This window comes from Somniosus microcephalus, chromosome 5 (assembly GCF_052327205.1).
Source record: "Somniosus microcephalus isolate GS21.2 chromosome 5, FLI_Smic_1.0, whole genome shotgun sequence".
Lineage (NCBI taxonomy): Eukaryota > Metazoa > Chordata > Chondrichthyes > Squaliformes > Somniosidae > Somniosus > Somniosus microcephalus.
Genome location: NC_140991.1, coordinates 258,365,195 through 258,384,603, shown reverse-complemented (window position 1 = coordinate 258,384,603; position 19,409 = coordinate 258,365,195). Strand labels below are relative to the sequence as shown.

At 46.4% G+C, this 19,409-nt stretch overlaps 1 pseudogene; it reads right to left on the bottom strand.

Moving 5' to 3' along the window:
* Positions 1–19,409, bottom strand: part of LOC147117671 (uncharacterized) — a 95,277-nt pseudogene that overhangs the window by 28,527 nt on the left and 47,341 nt on the right.

Below are 19,409 nucleotides of genomic sequence, written 5' to 3'. Positions count from 1 at the left end.
CACTTGTTGTCGGAGGAAAGGGTGGGGTAGACAGGAGAGAGGGGTTTAAAAAGACGGTTAGCAGTAGAGAATAAAAGCTGGGATTTATCTTTCTATTCCAGAATGATTCTGGAATAGTGAGCAATTTTGGCAGAAGAAAGCAGGACCCAATAATGCTTTATGTGGTCCAGCCAGATCTAGCGGTAAATGGCTAAACCAGTTATCTATTATATCCATTCAAGTCTGCATCCCTTGAAGTTAAGGGAATGAAGATAAGGGCCATACTGGGGAAATGGCCAGGGTGAGAGATAGTAATTGTTTTAATAGGGACTGGGCTGGTGCAGATGTGGTTGAGCAGATCAGTAGCTGCATAAATGCCATGGTGAATGGAGGACCAAAGGCTGGACAGTTGGGATTTTGTAAGTACAGTTGTAAGAGAGTTGGGACAGAGTCTTTTCCAGGGGCGGACACAGAAGGAAGTAGGGTTGGAGGGTTGGGGGGGTGGGTGGGCGGATGTGGGTGGAGAGCGATACGAGGAAACAGGGCATCGGTGACATGTGTGATGCATCTGTGGGTAGCTGACTGCGAGATGCCGCAAATGTCTGCTGCAGATCCCTTGAAACAGCCTGAGGTGAAGAAGTTGAGGGCACTGGTGACTTTGACAGCCAGTGGTAAGGCATGTCTACCCGCTCCTCTCGGCTGCAGGTCTTGCTCCAGTAATGTGCCAATGTCTGCGACAACCTGGCGCAATAGCCTGAGCCTCCTTTGGCACTGCTGCTCAGTCATGTTGAGAAAGCTCATCCTCTGCCTGTATACCCTGTATTGGGGGTATCTCCTGTGGCGAGGTGCAGCCCTGCACTGATGCTCTCTGTCCTGTGCAGCGTCAGGTGGTTGAGGAGAAGGTTGGTGGTGTTGTTGGTGCTGCTGGTGTGCCTGGTGCTGATGATGTTGGGTCTCATCGTGGTCTGATTACGAGGACCAAGGTGAGACAGTATAAATGGCACTCATACTGATGAAATAGATGGCAGGTCAAGTAGAGATGACAGAAGCAATCTGTCAATGATGTGACAGATTCTAACAATGAGGTGACACTGGATGGCGACTTTGCTGGAAATACTTGCAGCCTGCAGAAAGCTAAGTCTGTGCTGGCAATGCAGTCAGCATTAGCTTCTGCCTGAGGAAAGTGATCAGCTGTGAGGTGGGAGTTTTTATTGTACTTTCCATGCTGTGCACTAATCAGCTGGATCAATGGCCACTCAACTTCCGCCTCAGGTTGACAGACATGGTTCCCGAGCTGTTTGATTCCTGAGGTTATCCAGTGAAATTTGAAAGGTAGAGTTAAAAAGACTCTTAAGGATCTGCCAAGTACCTAATAATGATTTAAGTTAACTCATCCGCCTCTGCTGTTCAGGTCGCTGCCGCGCTGACAAACGCGCCCGAGGGAAAGTTGCATGGGGGAGGGATGATGGTGGGTTACCGACCCGCTGCAAGATATTTCAAATTTCCCACCCGACCCGCCTCCGATCACATCCGCATGGACCCCAAAAAATTCCGGCCATTGTATTGAGTTAAGCAAGGACATGATTTCCATAAGCAAAGCTGGTGTTAACCCCTTATGTACCATGATGATTGAACTAAAGAAACCCACAGCAAGCTAAACCTTAGACAAAAATGCATCACTTTGTCACAAGATCAGACAGATTAAGAGAAAGACTATGAAAGAGTCTGAGAAAATCTGTCTTTGATCCACAATAGTTTCAAATTACAATTCACCGCATATGTTAACAAGGTTATGCTGTCTCCAGAAATGGAAACATATCTTTAGGAAAAGTCCTGTTAATTAACAATGTGTAAAATAAACTGAACAGGCAAGCCAAAGGAAAGTTTAAGATCCATTCCATCAAATATTTCCATGTATCAGACCCTGTTGATACTTTTTGCAGGTCTGATGTAACTATTCTACCACCATTTGTGCACTCCTGTGTTATCAAGTTATAAAACTTATGGCCAATAAAGTCATGGTTCAACCAGTTGACTTACAGGGCTGGTTTAAACTGTATCAATGTGCAGTTGGAGCAGGGAGCGTGCTTGTGTACCATCCAGGCAGTAGCCAGCTCGAGTTACTACTTGATTAATGGCAATATAGAGTGTCAACTTATAGGAGTAATTAAAAGGGATTGTTGGAAAAATCCAACAAAATACTCACAGATGGAGAGTCCATCTCTATCAATCATCACTACAGTTGGGCATTTACAAGATTGATAGTTTACCTTTCACACCAGTGAGCGTCTAATTCTCTTAGAATCATAGAATCAGAGAATAATATCACACAGAAGGAGACAATTTGGTACATTATGCCTGTGCCGGCTCTTTGAAAGAGCTATCCAATTGGTTCCACTCCCCTGCTCTTCCCCTGTAGCTCTGCAAATTTTTACCTCTTTAAGTATATATCCACTTCCCTTTGAAAATTTAAATCCGCTTCCACCACCCTTTCAGGCAATGCAGTCCGGATCATAATAACTCGCTGAGTAAAAAAATGACTCCTCGTTTCCCCCTAGCATTTTTGCCAATTATCTTAAATCTGTGACCTCTTCTGGTTAAAAATCTGAAACACAACCCCTTTGAAACAATTGTTATCAGCACTGCTCAAACAATCTAGGCACAATACAGATCCCAAAGATGACCACTGACTGAATATTTCACTCAATTATGTTATTATTGAGCTTTAAACCTGTACAGTTTCTTATTTAGAATTCAAGATACGTTCTGCTTTTCTGTGGTGAGCGTGTGTATACTGTTCATCTATGAAAGGGCAGAGATAACGTTTTCTTCAGTTTGTGGAAGGAACAGCACGATTAGATGCTTCGATGCCTATCAACCATCAGTCAAATCAGACAGTTTGATGATTTATTGTTCAATGAATCCTCATTTATGTAACATGACTGACATGCTAATGTCACATTTTTGAAATAAATTATGTATCGTGTTGGATATTAAAAATCTGCTAGAATATAATTCAAAACTTTACAGATTTTAATGATCATCATAGAACCTGCTGCCACATTTGGTAATTATAAGTATTTTAACAAATTGACAATGCCTTGGTGTAATAGCCTGGTGTAAATGTTTTTTCTATTGGTACTAAGGAACCCTCCATCACTGGTTCTTGGCTGATATATTTTTTCCACGGTTTTTACAGTGCCAGATTTTCACTTTAGCACACTGCGACAGTTGAAAATAATACTGCCTGGTGTTATTAAAGTAAAGAAGTACATTAATTAGGGCTTGTGATTTCCTTAACAGTGCTGCACTAGAATTTCCCCCCCTCAATTGCTGAGTGCAATTCGCTGCTGTTAATAAAACCAATTAGTTCTCTCTCGTAATGTAGCCAGACTGCCCTACAGCACGTTAGTCAACACTTGCAGCTATCGTTAAGATGGTTGAGGAATATGTGGTCATGCAGGAGAAAGAAGATGATTTTATGCAATTTATACTTTTATTATCTCCGTGCCATTCAATTTGCCCTGTTTTACCTGCTTATGTCCTGAAGGCATTAACTCTTGCTGAAGTATGATTCCACAGCCTCTAGCTGCTCCTCTGTTACCTCATCCAAGTGACCATTTTTCATGTGGGAAGATGTAAGATATATATGGATGGAAGAAGGTTATTGAACATCAACTGGGGTTACAGGACTAGAGGACGGAAGCGCATACAGCAAACTTCAAGTATGACCACAGATCTTCTAATCTTGATGCCTTCCTAGTCTTTTGATGACAAAATAGCTGCAAGTGTTAGTTTGGCGATGAAAGGGCATCTCACCCAGTTGCCATCTGCCAGATCCTTGAGTGTCTTTGCTCCGGTACTGCCATAGTCAATGTTCTGTTTAATTTGCATGGCCACGCAATGCTCTGGAGGCCCCACGCAGCCAGCTCCTCAGCTTTTATAGGGGAAAAACCGAACATGCATGGAATTTTCAATGGGTTGCACAGCCTGTTAAAGGGGCCACGCGGCCTAAATAAATTAGAGGGAACATTGGCCACAATGCAGTCAAATGTTGAAAAGTCACAGCAACTTTCAGATGATCTATCGTTGGCCCCCTCCTATTTCTCATCTAAATGCTGCCCCTTGGTGAAATCATCCGAAAACACAGCGTCAGTTTCCACATGTACACTGACGACACCCAGCTCTACCTCACTATCACTTCTCTCGACCCCTCCTCCGTCTCTAAATTGTCAGACTGCTTGTCCGACATCCAGTTCTGGATGAGCAGAAATTTTCTCCAATTAAATATTGGGAAGACCGAAGGCATTGTTTTCGGTCCCCGCCACAAACTCCGTTCCCTAGCCATTGATTCCATCCCTCTCCCTAACACCTGTCTGAGGCTGAACCACACTGTTAGCAACCTTGGCATCATATTTGACCCCGAGATGAGCTTCCGACCACATATCCGCAGCATAACTAAGACCGCCTATTTCCACCTCCGTAACATCGCCCATCTCCGCCCTTGCCTCAGCTCATCCGCTGCTGAAACCCTCATCCATGCCTTTGTTACTTCCAGACTTGACTATTCCAATGCACTCCTGGCTGGCCTCCCACATTCTACCCTACGTAAATTTGAGGTCATCCAAAACTCAGCTGCCCGTGTCCTAACTTGCACCAAGTCCCGTTCACCCCTCACCCCTGTGCTCACTGACGTACATTGGCTCCCGGTTAAGCAATCCCTAGATTTCAAAATTCTCATCCTTGTTTTCAAATCCCTCCATGGCCTCACCCCTTCCTATCTCTGTAATCTCCTTCAGCCCCACAATCTCCCGAGATATCTGCGCTCCTCTAATTCTGCCCTCTTGAGCATCCCTGATTATAATCGCTCAACCATTGGTGGACGTGCATTCTGTTGCCTAGGCCCTAAGCTCTGGAATTCCCTGCCTAACCCTCTCTGCCTCGCTACCTCTCTTTCCTCTTTTAAGGCGCTCCTTAAAACCTACCTCTTTGATCAAGCTTTTGGTCACCTGTCCTAATTTCTCCTTATATGGCTCAGTGTTAAATTTTTTCATCTTATAATACTCCTGTGAAGCGCCTTGGGATGTTTTACTATGTTATAGGTGCTATATAAATACAAGTTGTTGTTGTTGTCAAAACCATATATTTGCACAAAGTCTTCTAATGGCTTAAAGAAGCATAGAGATTCCCCCTTCTCCATTCACGAAGACCACAAGGCAAGTTTGCGAATAAACACCTCAATTCAGTCTTTAACAGTGATATTCCATCCCAGAAATTAAATATTGAGTGAATTCAGATATTCGAATGTGTCAGCCAGATACCACAACAGACCAACCTGCTAGGATTTTCAAAATGTTGAAGATGTTATGCGCTTTCTGCAAGAAAGATTCAGACTTCCTCATAAAGCAAGTCAAGATTTCTTCTCTGAGCAGCCAATGAACCTCACTGTGCAAGAACAGCTGCTGTTGCTCCAGCCCATCTCTTTGCACATGAACTGGATGTGCTTTGATGGAATTCTCTATTTCATCTGAACTGTTAAGGACATTACAGAGATCGTCCGGCATATTATTGGCTGCAAGTGGTGCTCGATGGACCATGCAGTGAGCCAACAACTTTGTGGGTCAGAGTCTGCACCGAGGCATGATTAGGAAGCGGTTAATAGAAGAGTCTTCTTTCATTTCTCTCTTTACGGTATAACAAAAGTTCACCAGAAGCTGTGCAACATTGGAAATGTCAATTTACTCATCACTCGAAGAGTGGGTTTTCCTGTTTGAGGAGCTCAGTGACCTGCTCATTTACAGGAATAGCTGTATCGTCAATATTGCAGAAGACTATTGTTGGAAAATGAGATCTAATCTAGATGCTTGGCTAATTTCACACCCAATGTAACATTAGCCTGGGTTTTGCTGTCAGCGGCTAATGAATGGTGCCAGCCATTCATTACACTTGCACTTGCCCACAGACTTTCTATGGGCTTCTGCACTGGAACTTGTGATGATTAGAAATCTATTTCGGCGCAGTACCCTCTACAGGGGATTTGAGACCTGTGTGAACAAGGAAAGCAACTGTGTATCTCCTTAACCAATCAGACTGAAGAATTGTTACTGCGACACGCAGGGCTGAATATTAATCTGCAGGAGCGTGCAGGTTTGGGTGTGGGTGGGGGATGAAAACCGACGAAACTGACAGCGCGTCGGGAAGCCAGCTCCAACCCGCCGACTTCCGCATTTCACTGGAGTGGGTTAGGCTGCGGCGAGCAATCCCTGGGGAGAGGAGGGTTACCAATTAACATATGGTAATTGCTTAATTAAAGCGATATTTCAACACACTTTAGAGTTTAACGTTGGGTCCATGGGTTTCCCGGGCTTCCTGAAACTCGCCAGTGAAAGTAAGATGAGTGTACCAGACTGATACCTGGAATGACGTATGAAGAGAGATTGGGTCGATTCGGCTTATATTCGCTGGAGTTTAGAAGAATAAATGGGGATCTCATTGAAACTTATAAAATTCTAACAGGACTAGACAGACTAGATGCAGGAAGGATGTTCCCGATGGCAGGGGAGTCCAGAACCAGGGGTCACAGTCTAAAGATAAGGGGTAAGCCATTTAGGACAGAGATGAGGAGGAATTTCTTCACCCAGAGAGTGGAATTCTCTACCACAAAAGGCAGTTGAGGCCAATTCATTAAATATATTCAAGAAGGAGTTAGATATATTTCTTAAGGCTAAAGGGATCAAGGGATATGGGGAGAAAGCAGGGACAGGGTACTGAATTTGGATGATCAGCCATGATCTCATTAAATGGCGGAGCAGGCTCAAGGGGCCGAATGGCCTACTCCTGCTCCTATCTTCTATGTTTCTATGTTTCTATGTACAGCGGCAATTGAGGGGGTCAATCAATCTCAGGGGAATATGCCAATCAGTACTCAGTAGTCACAGATGCTTTCTTACCTGCTAGTGGGAAAGGGTTTGTTCACAGTACTTTTGCTATGAGGTTACTTTCTACACTTTAGAGGTTTGCTCTATCACATGAAAATGGGTGCCACGTATGTTGCCTCAGATTGGATCTCAGATAAGGACCAAGATGACCAGCAACGGCATCAGCAACTGAAACCTGCTGGTCATAGGCCTGTAGCTGCACAGCAGCGAGGGGAGCAGCAGAGAGATGGCCAGCAGAGAGGGGACCAGCAAGGAGGGGTCCAGCGGAGAGAGGACCAGCGAGAGGAGACCAGCAGAGAGGTGCAACATGCAGGAGGCACTATGCACGAATCAAGGTCTACAGGCAAAGGTTCAGTTTCCTTGACATGTCTGAACACTACTCTCGCAGGAGGCTCAGGATGTCATGTCAGGTGGTGGCAGACATCTGCAGCCTCCTAGAAGAAGACCTGTTGCCTGCTGGAGCTGGTGGCCACATGTTACCAGTGGCTGTCAAAGTCACCACCACCCTCAACTTTTTGCCTCCGGATCCTTCCAGGGCTCTGCCGCAGACGTATCCAGGTTCTCCCAGTTAGCCGCCCACAAATGCATAAGACAGGTGGTTTGTTTGCCAGGGCCAACAATTATGTCAACTTTGCCTGCGATGATGCCAGTCAGAATGAGTGGTTGCTCGGCTTTGAAGCTCTGGCAGGCTTCCCACAGGTGCAGGGCGCCATTGACTGCACACACGTGGCAATCCAGGCACCCCCCGAACAACCAGGAGTATTTGTCAACCACAAGGCTTCCACTCTATCAATGTGCAGCTGGTGTGCAATCACAAAAAGATGTTTATGCAGGTGTACGCAAGATTCCCGGGCAGCTGGCATGATGCTTTTGTTCTGCATCAATCCAAGCTCCTTGATCTGTTAGGACCTGGAAACAGACTTAAGGGAGACTTAATGACTGCTAGGCAACAAGGGATATCCACTGCAAACTTGGCTCATGGCACCCGTCAGAAACCTCAACACTGAAGCCCAACATCGCTAAAAGGAGGAGGAGGAGGGTGATGAGAGCAATGTACCCCCAGCTACTCACATTGCTGCCAGGGATGCCCTTATTAATGCAAGGTTCACTTAGGTTACACCAGTGGACCCATGTCACCAGAAAATGCAACAACCACTCTACCCCTCCCACACCACCCCCCGCCACCCCCCCCCTCAATGCCACTAACACAAAGTAGTCCTGCAACCAACCACCCGTTGAACATCCCTCCATTGGTCCCATCAATTCATGTCTTCCCATTCATCATCAAACAAGATAGAAGGCCACTTACCACCCAGCATCCATGAATGGACAAGATAGGAAAGTGGTGAAAATGAATAACATTTATGTGAGCTAAATAAAGAACAAAAATATTTCAAAACAAAATTTTCTCAGACACCCATGTGCATACCCTTGTGCAGCTACAAAGCCTTACTCTTCCTTTTTCTGCTTCTGCTACATGGTACAACCTGTGTGGCATCAGCAAAGGTAGAGGCAGGCTGCTCAGATTCCTGCTCTGTCTGCTGAAATGCTCTTGGCCGATGTCCTCTTGATATTGGAACCTGTGAGGGCCCCGCCAAAGGCTGCTTCACCTCCTCCTGCGCAGGGGCAGACTTGGCCTTCGAGAGACGAGGCAGCACGTGGGCTACCGACTGAGAGGTGGGCTGTGGGTGAGAAGTGGAAGCGGTTTGAGTGGAGTTCTCACTTCCATGACCCTTTTCGCCATCATCCCTCTCATGGCCCAGCTGCACTTCACTGCTACAACTGTACTAGGGAACACTTTGGTGCAGATCAGTCTGGCTCTGTAAGACCAAGGCTAAGGTATCAACCTACTTAAGGTGGCAGACATGTTGGCATTCATTGTCTGCACAGTGATGTTCATGGCAGTTGTGAGTTGCATGATCTGCGGAGGGCCCTCTCCAGTTCTCTCCCTCTCCCTGGTGTTCTCTTTTCTCCTGCAAGGAGGGAAAGAACAGACCTATGAGTGACTGTAATGGCACGTGTTCACCCAATGGATGCAGTGCATTTGTTGATCTTGACTATGAGGGAGAGGCATGAAATTGCATAAGGATGAGTGTGGGAGTAGAGTGGTGGATGGATAGATGAGGATGTGAGAAAGTGCATAGAAAGAGAAGGATGGGTGCACCTGCAAGGTAACTGGGTGTAAGGAGTGATGTACTGGTGTAGGCTGGAGAAGACAGAGTGAGAGGGTGGGCTGATGAGCACAGCAGGATATAGGTGAATGTGCCACTGTACTCACCTTTCCTGACCTGCTTAAACTGATTCTTACAATGAATCCAGGAGTGTGGAACCACACTCCTGCTGCCGACCTCCTCCGCAACATCCAACCATGCCTTCCTCGTCTCAGTTGCAGACTTCTTCCTCCCATTGCTGGGGAAGAGTATCTCTCTCCTACTCCTCACAGCCCCCAGCAGCATATCCAGGGCAGCGTCAGTGAAATGGGATACAGTCTTTGCCCGTCTGGACTCCATTCTTATACTTGCTTCTCTCTTCTTCCCAACTCCAAACTCCTTCAAATTGCATGTTTGGATTGTCCCTTTAAATACGAGAGTCGAGATCGCATCATGCGAGTCTACATAATGCCCGCAAATGACATTGGGCCAGAAATTGCTGAACGGGGCTTGCAGCCCCGTTTTTGCACTTACCCCGCGCTACTGCCGATCAGCTCCAGGGACGCCTGCACTTGCTGAAACAGAAAGAAGAATCCCGGGCAGCGTATGACGTCACGCCGCCCAGGAGTGCAGCCAGCGCGAAGCCAGGAGCGTGCAGTGCAAGTGAGACACGCCCCTTGAGGTCTCAGTTTCACTGGACACGCCCCCAATGTTTCTGTCAAGCTGCTAAGCATTTTTACATGCAAAGCAGCAGTTTAAATAGGTTTTTGGAAGTTTTTTGAAGATTTTGGTAACTTTTATAAACTTTTTTAAATGTTTACATTATTTTGAGTAATCTGAAGTAGCTTTAAAGAGAATTAAAGCAATTTAAAGACTTTTAAAAGCCCCAAAAGAATTTTTTTAATTCCATTTATTTATTTAGCAATGTCGTCGTCATACGTGTCTTCACACTGTTCCCTTTGGGGAACTGTATGAAGTGGTGGAAGGATTTATGGCCATGATTAACGCTCATTCCGTGACCGTAACCATCTTTGAACCAGCCATTAGGGCGGTTAGTCCTATGGCGGGAGGGTTTTACGGGCTCCCACAAGCTATACAAGGAGGGGGGGCCACCCACACCCACGGACGCAAATATCCCACTGGATGTCAACCCAGAATTTAGAGCCGGAGCTCCGACTCCACTTGCCGGGACTGTCTGGAGCGGGGTTCGAAACCCTACCCTAATCTGGCCCAGCGGTGGGGATCCTACCGCTATGACAAAGGCCCAATCCGATTAGCAACGTGAAATGGCAGCATAGGGCTCCAGTCACGGGGAGGGAAAAGGCGCAGGAAACGTATGGGTGTCACCTTTTGTGCGGAGTGGGCCTTTTGCGTAGCAGTAAGCATCCCCGCCACTGGGCCAGAAGGAGTAGGGTTTTAAACCCCACTCCAGACAGTCCCGGCAAGTGGAGTCGGAGCTCCAACTTTAAATTCTGGGTGGACATCCAGCGGGATACTTGCGTCCATGGGTGTTGGTGGCCCCCCCCCCCTCAGATGGGTTGTGGGAGCCCGTAAAACACTCCCGCCATAGGACTAACCACCCTAATGGCTGGTTCAAAGATGGTTACGGTCATGGAATGAGCGTTAATCACGGCCATAAATCCTTCCACCACTTCATACAGTTCCCCAAAGGGAACAGTGTGAGGATACGTACGATGATGACCTCTTGCGCAATGCACCTCCTTGGACCCTCAGTCGCAGATGCGAGGGGGCAAGTTGTGCAATTGTTAAATTTTTCATTTTATTGACATGTAAAATGTTGGCCCAGTAATTCCCTTCCAAATGCGCGAGTACGGTCCGGGTACTTACGCATCTGGCTGGATGAAATGCCGGTTTTCAGCATGCACAGTGCATGTGGGGAAAACCGGCATTTCCTGTCCTCTGAACGAAGGGGTTCAGAGGCAGAACGCGTGCAACTGCACAGGCAGCGCGTGCGCAGTATAATTCGCCGCTTTCATTAATGCTTTCAGTGAGGTCAAGTCATTACAACTTACACATGAAAAAAGCATGGGTACAGTTGCTCCACAGGCTGCGGAGGAAGATATTTATTATCGTGGAGCTTCTGAAAGTATGTATGTCTGTATATATTCCTTTGCGTGTTATGTATATATTCCTTTACTTATGTGTATGAATGTATTATTTAATTATGACTTTCAGAGAAAGTAACTTATTGGAAAATCATAATTAAAAACATACATTCATACACATTAGTAAAGGAATATAAAACATACATACATATACGTAAAGGAATATATGTGGACATACATACATAACTCATTCTCACATTCCATTCACACAGCCACAATTGCTCCTTCTACCTACCGTTCTGAAAACCCTTTTAAAAAAAAAAAAAATTTTAACTTTAAAACTTACTTAAAATTTCTTAAAATAACTTCCCTCCCTTTCCCAAACAAAAATATTGCATTTCAGAAGCTCCACGATAAAATATATCTTCCTCCGCAGCCAATGAACAACTTTACACTTGCTTTTTTCAAGTGTAACTTCTAAGGACTTACCCTCACTGAATCCATCATTGAAATCCACAAAGTTCACTGCGCAAGCGCTGCCTGTGCAGTCGCACGCGCTGTGAATAGACCTCGGGTCTGGAAATGCCGGCGTTCCCCGCATGCGCTGTTCCTGCTGAACGCCGGCATTTCCAACGGCCAGATGCGTGAGTACCCCGACCGTACTCACGCTTCTGGCCGCGAATTTCTGGCCCAATGAGGTTGTTGTGTTAAAAAGTCACTGACAGACGCACTTAACGTACTTCCAGGTTTCTCGTGTGCTATCGGACACCCCAGCTCCCAATGCATTGCAAACTTAAAATCGGGGCTGTAGAGTCTGAACCAGGAAGTGTCAGAATATTTAATTCTATGCCAAATCATGTACAGAAAGCAAAATAAAGAGAGGGAAAGGAAGATGGGATTAAGAGAGAGAGAGATAAAAGAAACAGAAAGAAAAAGTTAAAAAAATTATTTACATTTTTTTATATCTCCAACAATAATTAATATCTGAAGGAATGAGACTTCACATTTGTAAAAGTTATTCTCAGTGCCAGAGAGGTTGTTTGACAGTAATTAAAACTTATCACACTGTTAAAAATTTACTTACACTGAAATGGACAAGCCCTAACTTTTTCTGGTGTGTTTAGTGGGTATCTACCACGAAAGTACAGCAACTTCACGTCGTTCCATGTATTTCAATGCCGACTCTCTCGGTGAGATACAGTTACAGCAAAGTTTCTGGAGGAGCAGGACAACTTGGACAGCAACTTCCTGATTTCTGCCTTTAACTGCGCGTGTGTGGTCACTGGAAGTTGCTGTCCAATTTACTCTTTAATAAAGGTGAGCGCTGATAACCTCACCATTACTTTTACTGCAAAATCCAGGTCAATGCACATATCTTGTACAGTGGGAAGAATTAGAATCTTTGCTAATGTTCAGTAACTTTGACAATATGCAACAGGACATGGTAGGAGAACTCCTGCACTTTTCCAACAACTGTACTCTACAGTTTGAACTAATTTGGCAGGGGGATGGGGACCAGGATGTAGCATTAGAAAGGAGAAACAAAATGCACAAAGGATTGGGAGAGACAGATAGCATTAGAGTAAGAAATAATATGGTATTAGGTGGGGTCAGACTAAGAGAGAATACAAAAAGGTCTAAGATAGGGTTACAGTGCATGTGTGTAAACGCACGAAGCGTGGTAAATAAGGTTGGTGAGCTGCAGGTGCAAATAGCCTCATGGGAATATAATGTCGTGGCGATAACGGAGGCTTGGCTAAAAAAAAAGGGCAGGATTGGGTACTAAATATTCCTGGATATAAGGTGTTCAGGAAAGATAAGGAAGGAAAGAAAGGAGGTGATGTGGCAGTATTGATTAAGGAAAATGTTACAGTGCTGGAGAAAGAGGATGTCCTGGAGGGGTCAAGGACAGAATCTATTTGGTTAGAGTTAAGAAACAATAGAGGTGCCATTACACTACTAGATGTATTCTATAGGTCACCAACTAGTGGGAAGGATATAGAGGAGCAAATTTGCAGGGAGATTACAGAGAGGTGCAAGAACTATAGAGTAGTGATAATGGAGGACTTCAATTATTCTAATATAGACTGGGATAGTAATAGTGTAAAGTGCAGAGAGGAGGAAGAATTTCTGAAGTGTGTTCAGGAGAACTTTCTTGATCAGTACATTTCCAGCTCAATGAGGAAGGAGGTATTGCTGGATCTGGTTCTGGGGAATGAGGTAGGTCAAGTGGAGCAAGTGTCAGTAGGGGACCATTTAGGGAACAGTGATCATAGTATCATAAGGTTTAGGTTAGCTATGGAAAAGGATTGGAGCAATCTAGAGTAAAAATATTTAATTGGAGGAAGGCAAATTTCAGTGAGTTGAGAACAGGTCTGGTCCGGGTAAATTAGAATCAAAGATTGGCAGGCAAAACTGTAATAGAACAATGGGCTGCCTTTAAAGAGGAGATAGTTCGGGTACAGTCGAGATACATTCCCACGAGCGCTCCCTGGATGATAAAAGAGATAGAGAGTAAGATGAAGCAGAAAAAGAGCGTGTATGACAGATTTCAGGTTGAGAATACAAGTGAGAATCAGGCTGAATATAGAAAGATCAGAGGGGAAGTGAAAAAGAAAATAAGAGGGGCAAAGAGAGAGAATGAGAATAGATTTGCAGCTAACATAAAAGGAATTCAAAAGTCTTCTATAGGCATATAAATAATAAACAGGTAGTAAGAGGAGGAGTGGGGCCAATTAGGGACCAAAAAAGAGGCCTACGCATGGAAGCAGAGGGCATGGTTGAAGTACTAAATGAGTAATTTGCATCTGTCTTCACCAAGGAAGAAGATGCTGCCAAAGTCATAGTGAAAGAGGAGGTAGTGGAGGACTGGAGAATTGCAAATGTTACACCCTCGTTCAAAAAAGGGTGCAAGGATAAACCCAGCAACTACAGGCCAGTCAGTTTAACCTCGGTAGTGAGGAAGCTTTTGGAAACGATAATCAGGGACAAAGTTAACAGTCACTTGGACAAGTGTGGATTAATTAAGGAAAGCCAGCACAGATTTGTTAAAGGCAAATTGCATTTAACTAACTTGACCGAGTTTTTTGATGAGGTAACAGAGGCATTTGATAAAGTGCCACATAATAGGCTTGCCAGCAAAGTTGAAGCCCATGGAATAAATGGACAGTGGCAGCATGGATACGGAATTGGCTAAGTGAGAGGAAACAGAGAGTAGCGGTGAACGGTTGTTTTTCAGACTGGAGGAAGGTATACAGTGGTGTTCCCCAGGGGCGGGTACTAGGACCACTGCTTTTCTTCATATATATTAATGACTTGTACTTGAGTATACAGGGAACAATTTCAAAATTTGCAGATGACACAAAACTTGGATATAGTAAACAGTGAGAAGGATAGTGATAGACTTCAAGACATAGACAGGCTGGTGGAATGGTCAGACACGTGGCAGACAAAATTTAACGCAGAAAAGTGCGAAGTGATACATTTTGGTAGGAAGAACGAGGAGAGGCAATATAAACTAAAAGGTACAATCCTAAAGGAGGTGTATGAACAGAGAGACCTGGAGATATACGTACACAAATTGTTGAAGGTGGCAGGGCAGGTTGAGAAAGCGATTAGAAAAGCTTACGGGATCCTGGGCTTCATAAACAGAGGCATAGAGTACAAAAGCAAAGAAGTTATGATGAACCTTTATAGAACACTGTTTGCTCTCAACTGGAGTATTGTGTCCAATTCTGGGCACCGCACTTTAGGAAGGATGTGAAGGACTTAGAGAGGGTGCAGAAAACATTTACGAGAATGGTTCCAGGGATGTTCTCCTTAGAGCTGAGGTTGAGAGGAGATTTGGTAGAGGTGTTCAAAGTCATGAGGGATCTAGACAGAGTAGATAAAGAGAAATTGTTTCCATTGGCAAAAGGATCGAGAACCAGAGGACACAGATTTAAGGTGATTGACAAAAGAACCAAAGGCAACATGAGGAAAAACTTTTTTCGCAGCAACTGGTTAGGATCTGGAATGCACTGTCTGAAAGAGTGGTGGAGGCAGATTCAATCGGGAATTGGATAAGCACTTGAAGGAAAAAAATTTGCAGGGCTACGGGGAAAGGATGGGGGAGTGGGACTAGCTGAAGTGCTCTTGCAGAGAGCTGGCACGGGCTCGACAGGCCAAATGGCCTCCTTCTGTGCTGTAACCGTTCTATGATTCTACATGAACCATAGCTTTTTGCCCCTTCAGCAGCCAGGGTGTTACTGACAGCAGCTTAATGCTTAGCTTCCAGATGGTGATGAAGCCTGCATGGCTGCACGCCATCCTTTACCAGCACTTTAGCATACAGAACACTTTGAGGTTCCATGTCATCACTGTATTCTATACAAGTGAATCCAAATTCCAAGTGGCTTCCTGTTCCTGGCCTAGGTTGATGATCCATGCTCTTTGTCAGCACTATGATTTGTCCCCCCTCACCACAATTAACAGCACTAAAAGACCATGGGCGTTGTTTGGGCGCTACGGGTACCCAATTGGGTCCAAAATGGTGTCCGAACAGCGTCTGCACACCTCAGGTGCGTGCCGCACTGGACGCCATCTTGGTGAGGGCAGTAGGGCGGCCGTTAGGAGCGTGCACTGGAGGTATGGTATGTAGGCAGATCATGACATCACGCTGGTTTGACGCTAGCACTGCTATTTCCGTCATGATCACTGGAACTAATGCCCTCTCCTAACCTCGCACAGCTGAACATGCGTTCAGCAGCAGAAATATTTAAAGGGATCATCAACAACTTTCAGGTAGCTTTCTTTTTGATTTCTACTGGCTCTATGTAAGTTTGTGAAACTGCTTGGAGCTTTCTAGAGTTGTTTAAAGTTGGTGAGGTGACAGGAAGTGGTGCTGCCAGTGGAGAAGGCCTTGGTTCTGAGTTCTGGTCAGACCACTTGCTCCCAGTCATGGGTGATCTAGTTGTCATCCCCCTTGGCCTGCAGCATAAGAGTGAGATGGAGCAGAGGCAGCAAAGAGGACAGGCTGCTCGCAGAGGGAGGGGGAAAAGGGCTCTCAGCAGGAGGCCTTACCCACCTAGGGTCTTCCGAGAGCAATTCTCTTACCTCAGCCTGAGCCAGGAGCAGTGTCTGAGGCGTGTGCGATTTACAAAGGAGGTGCTTTCAGAACTCTGCCACCTCTTGCAACCAGACCTGCAGCCTTACACCAGGGCAAAGACAATGCTGCCAGTGGCTGTGAGGGTGGCCGTGGCCCTGAATTTCTTCGCGTCATGATCCTCCCAGGCCAGGGCAGGCGATATCTGTAACGTCTACCCCAGTACTTGAAGCACTCTCCCCTCACTTCAGTGCTCGAGCCTACTATCCTCGTCATTAAGGCACTATGTTCTCCCCTAAGTCACTCTTCGCTGCTTCCCTCCTCACTGCAGCATCTTTCCCTCTCTGTTGCAGTCCTCGCTACCAGGGGTCAACTCCTACCTGGAGCTGCTACTTGGTTCTGGGAGTGAACTCTCTGCTACTTGCTGGGTATGGTAATTCCTGACTTCCCAATGAAGAAAAATCCTGAGAATCTGAGTACATTCCAGGGTCGGATCTGCCAAGTGCATTCATAGAATCATAGAATCATATAGCATCGTGCTTGAGCCAGGTCTCTGAAAGAGCTACCAATTAGTCCCACTCCCTTGCTCTTGCTCCACAGCCCTGCAAATTTTTCCTTTTTAAGTAGAGATTCAATTCCCTTTTGAAAGTTAGTATTAGATCTGCTTCCCCCATCTTTACAGGCAATACATTCAATATCATAACAAAGCATTGAGTAAAAAAAATTCTCTTCACCTCCCCCCTAGGTTTTTTACCAATTACCTTAAATCTGTGTCCTCTGGTTACATTCGGAGGTAAGAGTTGATTATTTAATTTTTTTTAGAAATAGCTGGCAAAATAAATCATCTTCAAAACTACTCCTTTCAGATCTAATGGCCTAGAAATTCAGTTGTTTGCACCAGCCGCTAGCACCTTAGGAGGAGGAGAAGTGCGGCGCTAAGCGGCTAGCGCCCGGGCGCGGCGCGATCTGCGCCTCTCGCGAACTTCAGTTAAGATTTAGCGGTGGCGCAAAACCTTTGTGCGCGCGCAGATCCTGACGTCATTTCATGGTGCAACGCCCTTTGTGCGCCCCGAACCGGAAATTCAGTGGCGCCGGCCTATTGTGCGCCTGGCGCCCCTAGCGACTGGTAGAGGGGAACGGTTCCCAGTTGCTGCGGGGTGCGGGGGGCGCTAATTAAAGGGGACTCCTCCTGCAGTATAAATGGCAGCCATTTTGCACCACTCCTTCTTTGTGAGAGACGGATCTTTGGAGCGAGACAAAGGTAGAGAGCTTTCTGGTTTGGCTCAACACTCGCACAGGTACTTGTGGCTTCAGGCCACAGCTTTGCACTTGTCTTTAACTTCAGTGTCATAGCATTGATTGGAAACATATAATGGGGGCTACAATGGGTGGAAACGTTGCGTTTCTCCATTGCATTCAAAGGGCTCAGAGACGCCGTGAGAGAGTGCCAGTCATGGCCAGACGGAGAAGGGCCAACAGGTGTCGGCAAAGGAGGCCTTACCCACCCAGGGTATACCGCCAGCAGTTCTCATATCTGAACATGTCTGAGGAGCAGTGTGTTCGGAGGCTGCGATTCAGAAGGGCGGTGGTCACTGAGATCTGCCACCTGCTTCATGGAGATCTGCAGCCACAGCTGAGGAGCAGGACGTCTCTGTCGGTGGCAGTGAAGGTGACGGTGGCTCTCAACTTCTATGCCACCGGCTCCTTCCAATCTGCTACTGGGGACATTTCCAACATCTCCCAGTTTGCGGTACATTGCTGCATCCGCCAGGTGACCAATGCCCTTTTCAGAAGGAGACGTCAGTTCATCTCCTTCCCCATGACCGTTGACAAGCAGCAAGAGCGTGCAATGGGCTTTGCAGCATTAGCGGGCTTCCCCATGGTGCAGGGCGTCATTGACTGCATGCATGTGGCTTTGTGGGCACCTTTAGAGAATGCCGAGGATTACCGCAACCGGAAGGGCTACCATTCGCTCAACGTGCAGTTGGTGTGTGACCACAGGCAGCTCATCCTAGCTGTCAATGCCCGCTTTCCAGGCAGCAGCCATGATGCCTTCATCCTGCGCCAGACTTCTGTGGTAGACATGTTCGAGGCCCAGCCTCACCCACGAGGATGGCTTCTCGGGGACAAAGGCTATCCTTTGTGCACCTGGCTGATGACCCCGCTCCGTGCACCCAGCACCCCTGCTGAAGAGCGATACAATGACAGCCATCAAGCAACCAGGAACATCATTGAGCAAATAATCGGCGTGCTGAAGCAACGGTTCCGCTGTCTGGATCATTCCGGGGGAGCCCTACAGTACTCGCTTGAGCGAGTCTCCCATTTCGTTGTCGTGTGCTGCATGCTGCACAACATGGCTATCCGCAGAACTCAGCCACTGCCACCAGAGATTGGAGGACCACCAGAGGAGGAGGAGGAGGAGGAGGAGGACCAGCACAGGAGGGAGGCAGAAAGTGCAAGGGCCGCCCGTCAGCGGCTTATTGCAAGTCGGTTCTAGGCCCCCTCTCAGGGAATGGCTTGTGCCAATGGCAGAAGATGAATGTAGCCGCTCCACAAGCCCTCAGCCGAGCAGGGCAACCAGGACTTCCAAAAGAAAGCATGGACAGTGCGATTTAAGAAATTTTTACTGTGATACCTCTGTGCCCTTCCCACATGACAAACTAATGGAGAGAAACCCCCCCCAAAAACACAAATACACCAGTCTCGGCCTTTACAAGTAAAACAAATGTACCAGTCTCGGCCTTTAAATATGAGACAAATACAGCAGTCTCGGCCTTTATATATGAAACAAATACACCAGTCTCGGCCTTTATAAGTAAAACAAATATACCAGTCTCGGCCTTTAAATATGAGACAAATATAGCAGTCTCGGCCTTTATATATGAAACAAATACACCAGTCTCGGCCTTTAAATATGAAACAAATACACCAGTCTCGGCCTTTATATATAAAACAAAACATTTGGCCATACCTTCTACTTTTTCCCCTGCGAGGGTGATCCGTTTCGCTTCCGTGACTGGCCCCTACCCGCCCTGCAGCTCCTCCTCAATGGGACCCCAGTGGCTGCAGCAAGGCTGGGGGAAGGCTGCTGAGGGTCAGATGGTGAGACGGCAGATGCCCTTGGGGGTCGGCCTGGACCAGCTCTGGGCCTGGAGGGGCCGGCTGCTGACTGCTCCAACTCTGCTTGGGCGGC